The sequence below is a fragment of the Protopterus annectens genome, chromosome 15.part0 (genome assembly GCF_019279795.1).
Source record: "Protopterus annectens isolate FY-2018-M chromosome 15.part0, PAN1.0, whole genome shotgun sequence".
In the NCBI taxonomy this organism is placed as follows: domain Eukaryota; kingdom Metazoa; phylum Chordata; order Ceratodontiformes; family Protopteridae; genus Protopterus; species Protopterus annectens.
Window position 1 is genome coordinate 167,449,817 of NC_056749.1, and position 13,807 is coordinate 167,463,623.

At 41.6% G+C, this 13,807-nt stretch overlaps 1 protein-coding gene across 2 annotated transcripts in view; it reads right to left on the reverse strand.

The window, feature by feature from the left end:
- LOC122790080 (ETS-related transcription factor Elf-1-like) overlaps positions 1-13,807 on the reverse strand; it is an 875,567-nt gene that overhangs the window by 712,026 nt on the left and 149,734 nt on the right. Inside the window, exon 1 of one of the 2 annotated variants that reach the window (XM_044057643.1) lies at positions 8,191-8,539. The exons of the other annotated variant lie outside the window; for it this stretch is intronic. The gene's annotated coding sequence lies outside the window, so the exon portion shown is untranslated. Of the gene's footprint in view, positions 1-8,190; positions 8,540-13,807 lie in introns of those variants that run through there. 2 annotated transcript variants of the gene reach the window in all.

Here is a 13,807-nt window from a genome sequence, read left to right on the forward strand (position 1 = left end):
TGGATTCTTAGCAGTAGAGGCCTTCATTCCCTTGGGGCCTTGAGAAATGGTTTCAGGGTCAGCATTATGGCTTTTGTAAAGAAAATGGTGTGAATTAGGAACTCTGTAGTACCTATCAGGCTTGACTGGGGCAGGAGGCAGGGAATCCAGATTAAGGCAAGCCTCCGCATAAACATCATCAAGTATATCCAAGACAGGACGTATCGCCAGAGGTCTGTGTTGAGGTAACAAAAGAAATTCCCTAAGTCTTTTCTTGGAATCAGAAAGGTCTTGGCCCTCCCAATGGAAGTGTTCCCTCAAGGTGTGCAAGGTTTCCCCAAAAGAAAAATCCTCTGGAGGAGATACAGAAGGAATGGACTGCTCTGCATCAGAGTCTTCAAAAGAGTGTTCCTCTACTTCAGAATGTTCTGAAAAAATGGAGCCCTGATCAGAAGAGGGAGAATCTTCCTCCACTCTGGGTCTCTTGTCTGGAGGGGGCTGGGAACCCCTGATAAGAGTAATTAAATCCTCAGCCATTTTAAGCATCTGCTTTTTAGGCATGGGGCCTGGAGATGGGCCCTGTGCAACAGGCCTCTTGGGATGCCTGGCTGATTTGGACTTAGAAAAGGCCTTAATGGAAAAGGAAGATGAGGGTCTAAAGACACCATGGGTGGAAGTGGACCTGTCCACATTAGGAGGCTCAACGCTCACAGTGGCTTCGGTGGTTGTAGTCTGGGTATGGGCTGAGGTACCTGCGGTCTCGGTTACAGAAGACACCGCCAAAGAAGTGTCGTCGGTAGTCAGGGACTGCATAGGCATCACGCTGAGAACCGGACCACGTGTAGCCGGTTTTGGCGTGGTGTCGGTGGAGACCACGGACCTCGCATGTCGGTCCTTGTCCTTGCATTTTTTGGACAAAACGGTAGTCGGAGTCTCCGATGACATTTTATAATCAAAGGCTTTACCAAAAAGGTGTTGGGCGAACTCCACCCGACGCTTAATAGTGCGTTTATTGAAAGTAGCGCAAAAGCGACAGCCCGAGACGTCGTGGTCTGGGCCTAAACAAGGTATGCAGAGGGAATGGAAATCCTTATGCGGTATTTGCTTCCCACAAGAAATACAATTGTTAACTTTTTCTGACATCGGTCTGAGGCAAGAAAAGTTTCCCCAATGGGGTACTTAGCTTTAAAGAAGACTTCGGTTTCCAACTTTTTCGTAAATTCAGGAGCTGGCCGACCGGCACTTGCGAACTGCTTCTGCTTCGGGCACCGCGCGGCAAAAAAAGACTGAAGAATATGGCGTCGGCTGTGTCTTATATACCCCTGTCGCACTGATGTCAGGAAAGAAAGCGACAACAACCAACGCCGGACCTAGACTTTGGAATTCGGCCGACCGAGGGACCGCCTGACGGCAGAGAACCCATCTGTGATTACTGCAGCTGTATGCACGATGAACATCCCCCTCGGAAGCTGGTACCTGCACAGCGGCTCTGGACCCATCCGAGGGAGCAGTATCTGAAGGTCCTGCACCTGGAGTATTCAAAGGCCTAGTCGGCTCCTTGCGGGAGTCCGTTTCGGCAAGCAGTTCTGTAATGGCCGACGACAGGGGCTACAAAAGCGCCTCACTGATGACGGCCGAACCGGCAGCTGGCTCTGCTTGTAAACTGTCTGATTTGGACCTCGGAGGCCTATCCTTATCCTTGCGTCTTTTATGAACTCCGGTAGTCGGAAGTGTGTCTGACGACATGTTATAATTAAACCGCCTCCCAAAGTAATGAAAGGCAAAATCGTATCTCCGTTTAATAGTACATTGATTAAATCTAGCACAAAACCGACAACTAGCTACATTGTGGTCAGGGCCTAGACAAGGAATACAGTAAGAGTGAAAATCCTTATGAGGTATTTGCTTCCCACATGAAATACATTTATTAACTTTTTCTGACATCAGTCAGGAGCAAGAAAAAAGTTTCCCCAACAGGGTACTTAGCTTTGAAAAGAAGAATGTCTTCGGTATGAAGCACCAAAAAATAACAGGAGTCAGCCGACCGGCACTTGCGAATTGCTTCCACCGCGTGGAGAACATGGCGTCTGCTGGGAGCTTTATACCCCTGGCGCACTGACGTCAGGGAGGGTGACTGCACAGCCGATGCCGAACCCAGACTTTGGGATTCTGGCCGACCGGGGGGCTGCCTGCCGGCAGGAAGAACCCTACAGTGATGACTGCAACAGTGAAACACGATGAACATCTGATAATTTAATAGAGATGCTTCTTGTTTAAAAAAAAAGAGAGAGAAGGTTTGGCTACTTTTTATGTGACTCTAGAATGTTTGACTCCACCCTCCCCATCAGATTTAATGTCTCCCTGAAGCAGATGTCCTCTGAATGGGAGATGACAGGGAAGTCTCTTTGTTGTTGGTATGGTATCCTACAGATGTGAAGATATGCGTGAGTACACCATGTCTTCCTCATACAAGTCTGAATGCAAGAAGTCTGATGGAAGAGAGGACACCCTTTTTAGGCTAGAGAAGCTGTGCATGACATCACTGGATGGACTGGTAGAGGACTGATTCTGTGCTACTTGGCCACGTATTCCTCAACAAACCTTTTGTAGTCAACTGGGGTAGAAGCCGACACAAGTGTCAACAAGGTAAGTCATTAAGCCTTCCAAGAAGAGCCATTGCAGCATCTTGGATCAAGACTCTACCCCAGTGGGAAAGCATCTGCCAGAAGACCAAAATGAAAATGGATTTTTGAAGCCTCTCTAACTAGGACTATCAGGATGGAGCTACAGTTGGAAGAACTTCTCCTGAGGTGTATCCAAAAATCTGCATAAGTTAGAAGCTTGTGCCCTTGCAGCAACAACTTCTTGAGTTGAGAAAGCACCCAAGGAACATAGCTCAATAAAGTGTCTTCTCACTGAAAATGGAGGAATACTTGTAGTAAGAAAATGAGAGGCATGCCCTCCAACAAATAAAAAAACAAATGCAGATGATCTGTATTCAGAATCTACACTACACTGTCACACTTGTCAGTAACTGCTTTTCTGGGGACATCATAGATCTCAGAAAAATGCTGAAGTACACTCAAAGATGCTAATTACAGTAACAAGACCAAGTGAAATAAAGGCTCCCTACTGAAATGTTGGCATTTCTGTGAGTGCAGACACACAAAAAAAAACACAGAAAATGCAGAAAAATTAAAATCAAACATCATTCCTCACCTCAACTTCTTTTTTGCAGGGAGTCAACCCCCCTGCACCAATGATGTGAGGGGGTCTAGCCCCCCACATCCCCCAAACATATATATCAACTCCCAAGATTGCCATACCTTGGAGAAAAAGGAATATTCTGAGAAGAGGCCATCTTGGACTTAGTACATGCAGGTTCCACTTTTTTGGCCATTCAGTCTGAGCATTATGGGACTCAATAAAGTGAGTCTTGACATTTCAAATACTTAGCAAAATAAAAAGAGGTTTACTAATTAGGTATCTATCATTTTCTGGAAGTTCTCTGGAAGGAATCAATGCACAAATGTACTGATATACAATCACTTTGCTGTAGCAAAAAATAAATGAAAATGATGGTAGGCTGCTCTCTCTCAACTGTGTTTTGACCCTATATCTTGTGAAGTTGGGGGGGAGGTTCAGCTCAGCTCTGAGGACACAAAAAAGCTCTGAAAGGCAGACAAGAAGTACAGATATTTGTCTGAGGCTATTTTCCATGGATAATGATCAACTCTGCATTAGTGACCCTTACAATGACCATATAACATTTTTAAACACTGAAATACTTGAAAACTATGAGATGCATTCTTAGAGGGCTTTATCTATCTAGGGCGGCCACAGTGCTGCAGCGGTTAGCATTGCCACCTCACAGCAAGAGGTTCTCCGGCTCAATCCTTGGCTGGAGTGCCTTCTGTGCAGAGTTTGTATGTCCTCCCTGTGGTCGCATGGCATTCCTCAGAGTGCTCCGGTTTCCTCCCACATCCCAAAGACATTTAGGTTGATTGGACACACTAAAAATTGGCCCTAGGTGTGAGTGCGTGCGTGTGCCTTCTGTGGGAGGTTAGGTTGCTGGGCTGGCAACTCGACACCATAAAAACTCCACTGTCAATCATGAGCAGACAGGTGATCCGCTGTGGCAACCCCTAACCAGGAAAAGCCACATTGAGGGGTGCGGGGACATAGCCCCCACTTAATTTGGTTTTCGGTTGTCTGGTTTTGTTTTACATTATTTGGCTCTGCCCCCCACACCCCCCTAACTATATATACTAACACCAGGATCGAACTACAGTGGGGGAAAAGGGCATATACCTTTGACTTGCCTTAGAGTACTACTTGTCAGTGAAATGAGATTTAGGTGAAATGAACTTTAGATGATTTGGTCTCAGTGAAATGGTCTTTCAGTGAAGTGATACCAAGCCATATATATATATATATATATATATATATATATATATATATACATACATACATACACACACACGTATAAAAACAGAAATCTACAAATGCTCTCTGCGTCAGTAATCAAGGAGCCTGAATCCTCACCGCTGACATAGGAGAGGGACATTCACTTGGAACAAAAACAGATACACCCAGTATTTCCAGATGCAGCTCTCTGCATCAAGCACAGCCCTTAAGAGCATACAGGGAACATACACAGCCCGGGATCTGGGTTACTCTCTCTCTCTCTCTCTACAGGTTCCCAATGAGGCTCCCCAGTGGCACAGCTATAAAGTTAAGTCCTTAGCTGAGTGTCCAAGCCAAGTCATCAACCACTCTCTCTGTGAAACCAGTGCTTCATGCCCCTGCTCCAAGTAGCTGACACACACACTCTGAGATATGATTTGCAAAAACACACATACGCACACACACACACACACACACACACACGGGAATCACTCCAAAGCCAGCTACTCTAAGGCTCTTACAAGGGTACCCAATTATACAGAGTGAAATTAATATTAATACAAATGATAGTTTGACCAATGCAATAAGGCTTTCAGAAGTGGTCACCGAGTCACCAAAAAGATTCGAGTACTCTCAAAAGTTAAAATATGCCCTAAGGAACCAGCCACAATGAAAAGTTTACATATATTTAATAAGAAAATAACAAGAAAATACAAAATATCTATTTCTAATAAACACCAGAGCTTCAACCACAGGAAATATTAAGATAACACAGATTAATAGATTCACACAGATACAGAAAAACAGTACTTAACTAATCTCACTATATTTTCCTCACTAATCTAAAGAGTTACTCTTCCCTAGTTAAGTTACTTACTACAGCAAGGCAAGATGAAGTAGGCAAGTGATCTTCCTTCTTTGCCAGTTCCCAAAAAACAGGCTGCTCTGAGACTTCAGTCTCATCTAGTATTAAACATTATTTTAGTGATGGATTCCAGAATGACATCACATACATCTGGTCATCTGACTTCTGGTTCCCATGCAACCCCCATTGCTGGAAACTGCCGTGATTTAGTACCTGTGTGTCAATAATACACACACAGAGAGCCTTGCTAAGATCTGCTGCAGCTCATGGAAGTCATAAAACATTTCCATTCTTCCTACAAAAGCTAATAAAATATACTTCTTACAGACACTGCGTCTCTGGCTTTATTCAAAACTGTGAGATAACATCTGTATAGCCTAGGCCCAGTAATTTAATTTTTTACTATTTTCCAAAGTTAGCTGGAGCTGAGCTTAACCTCTTCTCTTCCAGTGTCCTCTGTTAACATATATATTTAATTCAGCTACAATACACTCAGGACCCACTGATGGTACATTTTTAACACAAGCAGCTTTACAAATACATTTTCAAAACAGCACTTGTACAAATCAGTTTGATACACAAATGACATGCAACTATTTACAAAATTCCAGCTAGCTGTGCTGGCATATGTTACACATCCACTGCCCTACGTTTCCTGGCATAGCTGGCAATACCTTGCATTGTCACATAACATATGACTGAAATTCTTCCACTTGCAGTTAGATTTACATTTGTGGTGCTCTAACCCATGATTTTTTTTTCTTTTGGTATTATCCATAACTTCTGACCACAAGCGACATTAATCACAATAACTGACCAGCAAACAAAGTTTTTTCAAAGAGTTCCTACCTCACCACCACCAGACTGGTTCTGCAAAAACTGTGGGGCCTGGCAGCCTCTTAGCCTTCTTGAGATCAGTCATGTGCACCCAAAGATTCAGCCTGACCAGAAGCAATCCACTCCTCTTTTTTTATGCGTGTGTACAGCACGGTGACCACAGGTTTGTAGATGTCAGTTCTTACCCCAAGCAGTTTGCAGACTGCAAAGAATCAATTTAAGTGCATGGTAGAGGTCATAATTAAGCAAAGCCAAAAAAACATCATCCGTAAACACATTGACACGTCTAGGTCCCCGTATCACCATACTTCACACCCTATCATCCTCATCCTCAGCCATATGCTTAAATTATGTCCAAAATCATCATAAACTGGAATCCATTTAAAGCCAACAGTTATTTTTTACCTAGCTAGTTTTCTCTGTTTTCTCTACAAAGAAGCATACCACTGCAAACAATTTCTCATATATATATATATATATATATATATATATATATATATATATATATATAGATTATCACTGTTCACCTTATCTGTTAAATTTGCTAGCTTTTTCAGACTTGCTACCCAAACGGATACTGCCAGCACATACAAGTGTAAATGTGAAAGAACTACAGCCTCTATCGTGCAGAATAAAAACTCCCTGCCAGAATTATCATTTCCTTAACACATCACTCTGATAATATAAGAGCAGATTAACTGGAAAGAATATAGTAAACAATCGTGTACGCCACACCATTTCTACAGCAAAAAAGCTTGTGGAGATTCAAAGCATGTATTCTAACTGGAAAGAATATAGTAAACAATCGTGTACGCCACACCATTTCTACAGCAAAAAAGCTTGTGGAGATTCAAAGCATGTATTCTACAGCGCAGAAAGTAAAAAAAAAAAAAAAAAAAAAAAAAAAAAAAAAGTGTTGCTATACACCCCATATTAGCTCTTGACAGATTATTTTGATGAATTTGTGATAGACATGTGGATAAATCGCCATATCAGATGAAAGGATGTCACACACCAGCCATCTTAAAAATATAGCTGGTAAAAGCTTGATGCAAGCAACTTGTTCTGCTGAATAGATAAGGTGTTAACAAGTGTACTATGGAATTTGAAATGTGCTGAAGCAGCCTGTTCTCATGTATTTTGCAGGTTGCAAATATATCAAAGTACTCAATGGAGAAACTGCAGGACACTACAAGTTGCAAAAAATTTAGGACAGTGCGCACACACAAAAAAAAAAGAAATATTTCCATCAGGTGCATGGAAATCTTTTAATGTTTATAAGGAAAGCAAGTTACAGGCTCTGAGGATACACACCTTCATTAATGTAGCAAATTCAACAAGAATGCTGGTAAAGCACTTTACCCAGCCCTCAGAGATACCCGCCCTCAAAGAGAAAGCATCTCAAAGAGTGACATAGCATGTCACAGACTGCTCTTAAAATGTTTTAAACACTACAGTTTCCCACACTTGTCCCTCGGGCACATTCTTTAAGTATGTTTAACCTTACTTGCACAAAGCCTTAAATATACTTTTTGCCAACCAGTTTATAAGGAAAGCAAGTTACAGGTTCTGAGGATACACACCTTCATTAATGTAGCAAATTCAACAAGAATGCTGGTAAAGCACTTCACCCAGACCTCAGAGATACCCACCCTCAAAGAGAAAGCATCTCAGAGTGACATAGTACACTTAAGGAAGATTAAAAAAGTATGCATTTCTTTCTCTCCCAAGAGATATGACACTCAAGTGGTCTAGTTATCTAAAAGTGAGTTCTGCCTAATGTGAAGTTTTAGTAGTAGGTGAGATGTGGAAATTAAAAAAGAAAACTGTAACCCCCTACTATGAACTGAGTGGTGCTTTCAACTTCTGCACATTCTAAACACACCTTAATTCTGACAAATGTAAAAACAATAGTAAAACAATTTTTTTTTCACTCTCTAGCTAAACTGCATTTTCCTAGTCACATTTGAATGCAAGCTGTTTCCACCACACTTTACAAACATGTACCTATTATACAGACTACTCTGCCTAACCACACATTCCAGGTTTAAAGCTGATCTCAACAACATGCTCGTTAATAATATGTGAATATCATTAATTACCTGTGGCCACCAGAGAGCCGGAGATGGCAAGTCAGATTCTGGTCTTCCCTCCCTGCTCATGCCTCATCAGAGTAGAGTTGTTGTTTTGATTTCCTACAGCCTGACTAGCCTGCCCCGAGACTGCTGCCTACATACTCATCTTGTACCAACATGTACGTTTCTGCAAGACTTGTACTTCAAGCACTGAGAGAATTCCTTCTGCTCCAGCGTGCTTTTTTGGATTGTGGAATGCAAATCCGTGCTCAGTTTTTTTCTCTCCTTCTGCTTCTTTCTGATAACCTAGAAGTTCATCTAAACAAAATCTGTTTTCAGCTGTGCCTTGGAAATTATGAAGGCATGTTACACAACTTACTTAGGGCCACAGCATACATAAGCAGAGGCTCTAGGAGTGCAACCCATGCCTGCCTCATGCAAAGATTAACACACAGCCACTGGCAATCCCTAGTTGTTTAGCCTGTTTTACCTGAATGTTAAGAAATTCTGGATTTTAGAGGTATGACAACACTTCTAGATTTGCATTTCAGCTTCCCTGTTTTTTTTTTTTGCTTCACACACTACCTCTGTCACTCTACTAACCCAAAACAGCAAATTCTACTTAATTTCATGTTCCCTTTGTTGTAGAAGGTATACATTTTATGCTATCAGGCATGTACAGTAGCTACAGTTAAATCCAAACAAAAGTTAGAAACAAATACAAAATGAATTCTGACAATATATGCATTTTACAAATCCATTGGTGGCAAACTCTTGAAACTTAGAGGAACCCAAAAACAACATATCATGTGCTAGAGCTATCATATTAAACTTGTACAAAGCAATCTGAAACCACACAACATAATTATTTAACAATCTAGTTTTAAAAAAGCAGCCAACTGAATGAAGAAGTACAAAAATAGGCATTTTACGTGTAAATGTGGCACATTTCTTTATGCTTTAATTCTAAGGACAAAAGTTTCTATATAATGAAATAATTCAGTGCATGGTACAACATTCTCACCTAGGAGACAGTGACTGCAAGCAAAATAAACAAGTCTATAATGTCTAAAAATGGCTTAACAATTGTAAAGTACCTGTGACTTTTCTAACCATATCATGGCAAAACAAGACAGGTAGCCAAAACACAAAATTTTAAAATCTAAAATCCTCATGTCTATTTTCTTATCCCCCTCAAAATTCTACAATAATTGATTCCCCAAAGCAGAGTGTTGACATCCATCTCCAGTGACAGGATTTGCCTGGTCATCAAAATTATCCAATCAAAGTTATCAGCAATGTGTCTTTACTGATCCTTGGGAAGGGGGAGTATGTGCTGGTGCCCCAGTCTCTTGCAAATGTTTTTTCCATATTCGTGCCAAATGAGGTGGTCATTTTGCAGAACAGCCGTCAACCCTCATTTTTTTGAAGTTAAGTATGCTCAGTTTTCTTAGTCCCTTCTAACTGTTCCAGGAAGACCTAATCTCGTTCCAGAACCAGATTGGTATCACTGAAAAAAAGAAGTACGCAGGATACAAAGATGGCAAGACTAGCAGCAGCCTCTATTTTTTTTCCTTTTTAAATACTTTAGTACAACTTCTCATCCTGGAAGCTGGTTCTCTTTATGAACATACAAAGTTATATGACAAAATATTTTATTTCAATTTATTTGCAAAGATAATGCAATGTAAGTGCTGGAGATCTATTTCATACATAACCCAGGTTCCAAAACAGGAAGAAGACTGTATATTTTTGATTTACATATGAATCATCAAAACATAAGATCTAGGAAGAGATGCTGTGCAACTTCATGTGGTCGGACATCTCCTAAGGCTGCTCTGTTTATCAAGATTAAATTTACTCAATGTTTGAGGAGAGTTTGATGTTATTGATGCATTAAAGTCTTGAAGTTTAAAGCCGAGTGCAAGTATGATGTTGGCAGTTGATACCCTATAGATATATATATATATATAGGCTGTCTATATCTATGGATAGATACATATAGAGATAGATATTTAATCACCTACCCAGACTGCAGTTTCACTGCATTGTAAAATCTATTGTTGCATACAGGAAATACCATTTATATATCATCAGCAATCACAGCACATGGAAAAAACAATCCATATATTTCAATAAGAGTAATCATTTAAAGGGCTCGAATTAATTTAACACCTACAGTGTAAAGTCCACTTGTATAAATAAAAACTCAGAAAGCATGCATGTATTACTCTCCAACATCCTAAGGTACATACAGATGAAAAAATATGTACTTAGTATATATTCATACTATCTAAAATTCTTCTATAACTGTAAATGCTCATTTAATCCCAGGTGGTACATAGCACCTAAATTGATTACCTAGAGGTGCACTTTAGCATTCAATAAACTACGTAAAGCCCCTTGACCTTTTAATCCATTATCAATATTTTCTAAAGAAATTTTGCAGTATCATACTTGAATGTTTGTCTAATGCACTTCAATCTCTCCTATATCAAATATCTCTGAAGTGTAAAGAAAAGTACAGTTGTGTACACAACATAAATGTAGATGTTCAAGTGTATTCACTGTTGCAGTCATTACAATTGGGTTATCCTGCTGGCAGGCTACCCTCAGTCGGCCTGAATTCCAAAGTCTAGGTCCGGCGTCGGTTGCTGTCACCTCTTCCCAGACGTCAGTGAGCCAGGGGTATAAAAGATGCAGCCGAGGCCATTTTCTTCAGTTTTTCTTGCCCCAGATGTCAGGTGCCCCCAAAAGGGTAAGCTAAAAAGATGTCAATAAAACATGCATGCACCAAAGTATATAATGTTGCCTTCATCTACAAGCAAATACACCACATAGGTTGTATAGAATAGAGAAGTACAGATAAGTTCCAGCAAAGAAATGGGGGATGGCGGGTGGGTAACCTGGACTGCAACAGTGAATACACTTGAACATCTACATTTATGGTAAGTGTACACAACTGCACTATGTTCTTCGTGTTTCACTGTTGCAGTCATTACAATTGGGTTGAATCCCAAAGCTAAGGTTGGGAGGCTGGAGCTAAATAGCATTAGGGGTGGCTATTAGGCCCTGCAGAACTGCAGTGGCAAAGCCTGCCCTGGATTTAGAGTAGAGTGGTAAGTGATAGTGCTTTGTGAAGGTGTGCATTGAACTCCAAGTAGCCACCTCTAAAATGTCTTTGGTTGGTACTCCCCTGAGGAAGGCTGCTGAAGTGGCTGCTGCTCTGGATGAATGTGGCCTAATGCCCTTAGGTACTGGTTTGCCATGTTGTGAATAGTAGAAACGAATGCAGTGGCCTATCCACTTTGAATAGTCTGCTTTGAGATAGCCTTTCCTTGTGATCCTGCAGCATATGCCACTAGTAATTGCTCTGTCTTTCTGAAAGCTTTGGTTCTGTTCAAATAGAAGCGAAGCTGTCTGTGTATGTCCAAAGAATGCAGAATTCTCTCCCCCTTATTCGGTGGGTTTGGATAAAAGGTAGGCAGATGAATAGTTTGGTTAAGGGCCACACTGGACACTACCTTAGGCATAAATGTCAGGTTTGTCCTCAGAGAAACCCTGTCTAGATAAGAAATGATAAAAGGTTCCACAGCCATGAGTGCCTGTAGCTCTGAGACTCGTCTTGCAGAAGTTATTGCTAGGAGAAGAGCTGTTTTTCCAAGATAAAAACTTTACATCAGCTGTAGCGGCTGGCTCAAAAGGAGGCAGGGTGAGTTTTTCCAAGACATAATTGAGGTCCCAAGCAGGTAATGGTGATCTCCTTGGAAGCCTTAAATTTTTTGGCCCCTCTGAGGTACTGCCTTAATAAAGGATGAGAAAACATTGGTGGCTCTGTATTGTAATGAGCTGAAATGGCAGAGGCATGAATTTTTATAGATGAAAAGGATAGGCCGTTGTCCAGCATCTCAGCCAAGTATTGTAAAATCTGAGGAATATTTGGTACAGCTGTCTCAATTCCTTGTGCCTGGTTCCAAGCACAGAATCTCTTCCATTTTCCAGCATAGGATTTTCTAGTACTAGGCCTCCTGGCCTCCAAAATAACATCCACCACCGCTTTAGTGAGAGGTGTGTTTTGTATGACTACATTATCCGCCATGCTGCCAGATTTAAGGTCTTGAGTACGCTGTGCAGGATTTGATTGTTCTGCTGGGACAGTAGATGAGGCACTTGAGGTAAGGTCCAGGCTGGGCATTGAGACAAGCTCCTTAGGACTGGATACCAGTACTGGAGTGGCCAGTCTGGGGCAATCAGTATAATTTCTGGCTTCTCCTGCCTGACTTTTAGGAGTACCTTGGGGAAGAGAGGCAGAGGAGGAAAGGCATATACTGTTAAGTTTTTCCAGCTGAAAGATAGGGCATCCACTTTACATGCTTGTCTGTGATAAGTCCTTGTGCAGAATCTCTTTAGTTGGCAGTTGTGAGGCGAGGCAAATAGATCTATGTCCGGGCATCCCCATTTCCTTGTTACCATTCCACTCGTGGGGATCCATGAGGTTTCTGCTTAGTTCGTCTGCCAGAGTATTTGTCTTTCCTGGCAGGAATTGTGCCTGCAGATGTACTTGGTAAGCCAATGCTGTGTCCCACAAAGTCATGGTTAGTCTGCAAAGGGGGTAAGAATGAGTGCCTCCATGCTTGTTTACATACCACATGACCATGGTGTTGTCTGTCTTTATCAGTAGTTGTCCCGGATGAAGTAGGTCCTTGAAGGCTGTCAGGGCATTTTGAACAGCTAGCATCTCTTTTTGATTGATATGTAGATGCATTTGGTTTGCAGACCATGTGCCTTGAATACATTTTCCTGCCATGTGGGCTCCCCAGGCATAATCCGATGCATCCGTTGTTAATGTATGTGTGGCTGGGGGGTAGAGTAAATGGCTGTCCCTTGTTCTGGTGACAGGCCATCGCCCACCATCAAAACTCCTGTTACAGACAGGGAATGAGAGTAACTATTGTTTCCAGGCTGTGGCAATGTTGAGTCCAAACACTTTTTAGGTACCATTGAAGTTTCCTCATATGCAGTCTTGCATATAGAATTAGTAGAATGCAGGATGCCATGAAGCCCAAAGCCTGCAGAATTTTTCTTGCAGATAACTGGGCCTTTGTTGCCAACAGTTTGAAATAGGTAGTCAGTTGCCTTTGTTTGTCTGGCATGAGATAAGCCATCTGGGCAGTTGTATTTAAGCTTGCATCCAGGAATATTATCTCTTGAGAGGGTACTAGTTTTGATTTCTGCTCGTTGACTGCGTACCCTAGGCATAGTAGTAATCTCTTTACAAACGCCAGATGCTGTAGTAGAATGTCCTTGTTCTCTGCTTGAATCAGGCAGTCATCCAAGTAAAGATATATTTGAATTCCTCTTTGTCTGCAGAATGCAATTACTGGTGCCAGGCATTTTGTGAAGACCCTGGGCACAGTAGATAAGCCAAAGGGCAGTGAAGAGAATTGGTAGTGCATTGAGCCAGCTGTGAATCTGAGGTATCTTCTGCATGTTTGTCTGATTGGGACATGCAGGTATGCCTCTTTTAGATCTAAAGTCACAAGCCAAGCCTTCTTGCCCAACATGGGCAGAAGCTGCTGTAGAGTCAACATTTTGAATTTTGGAATATCCAGATATGTGTTTAGAATAGATAGGTCCAGTATTG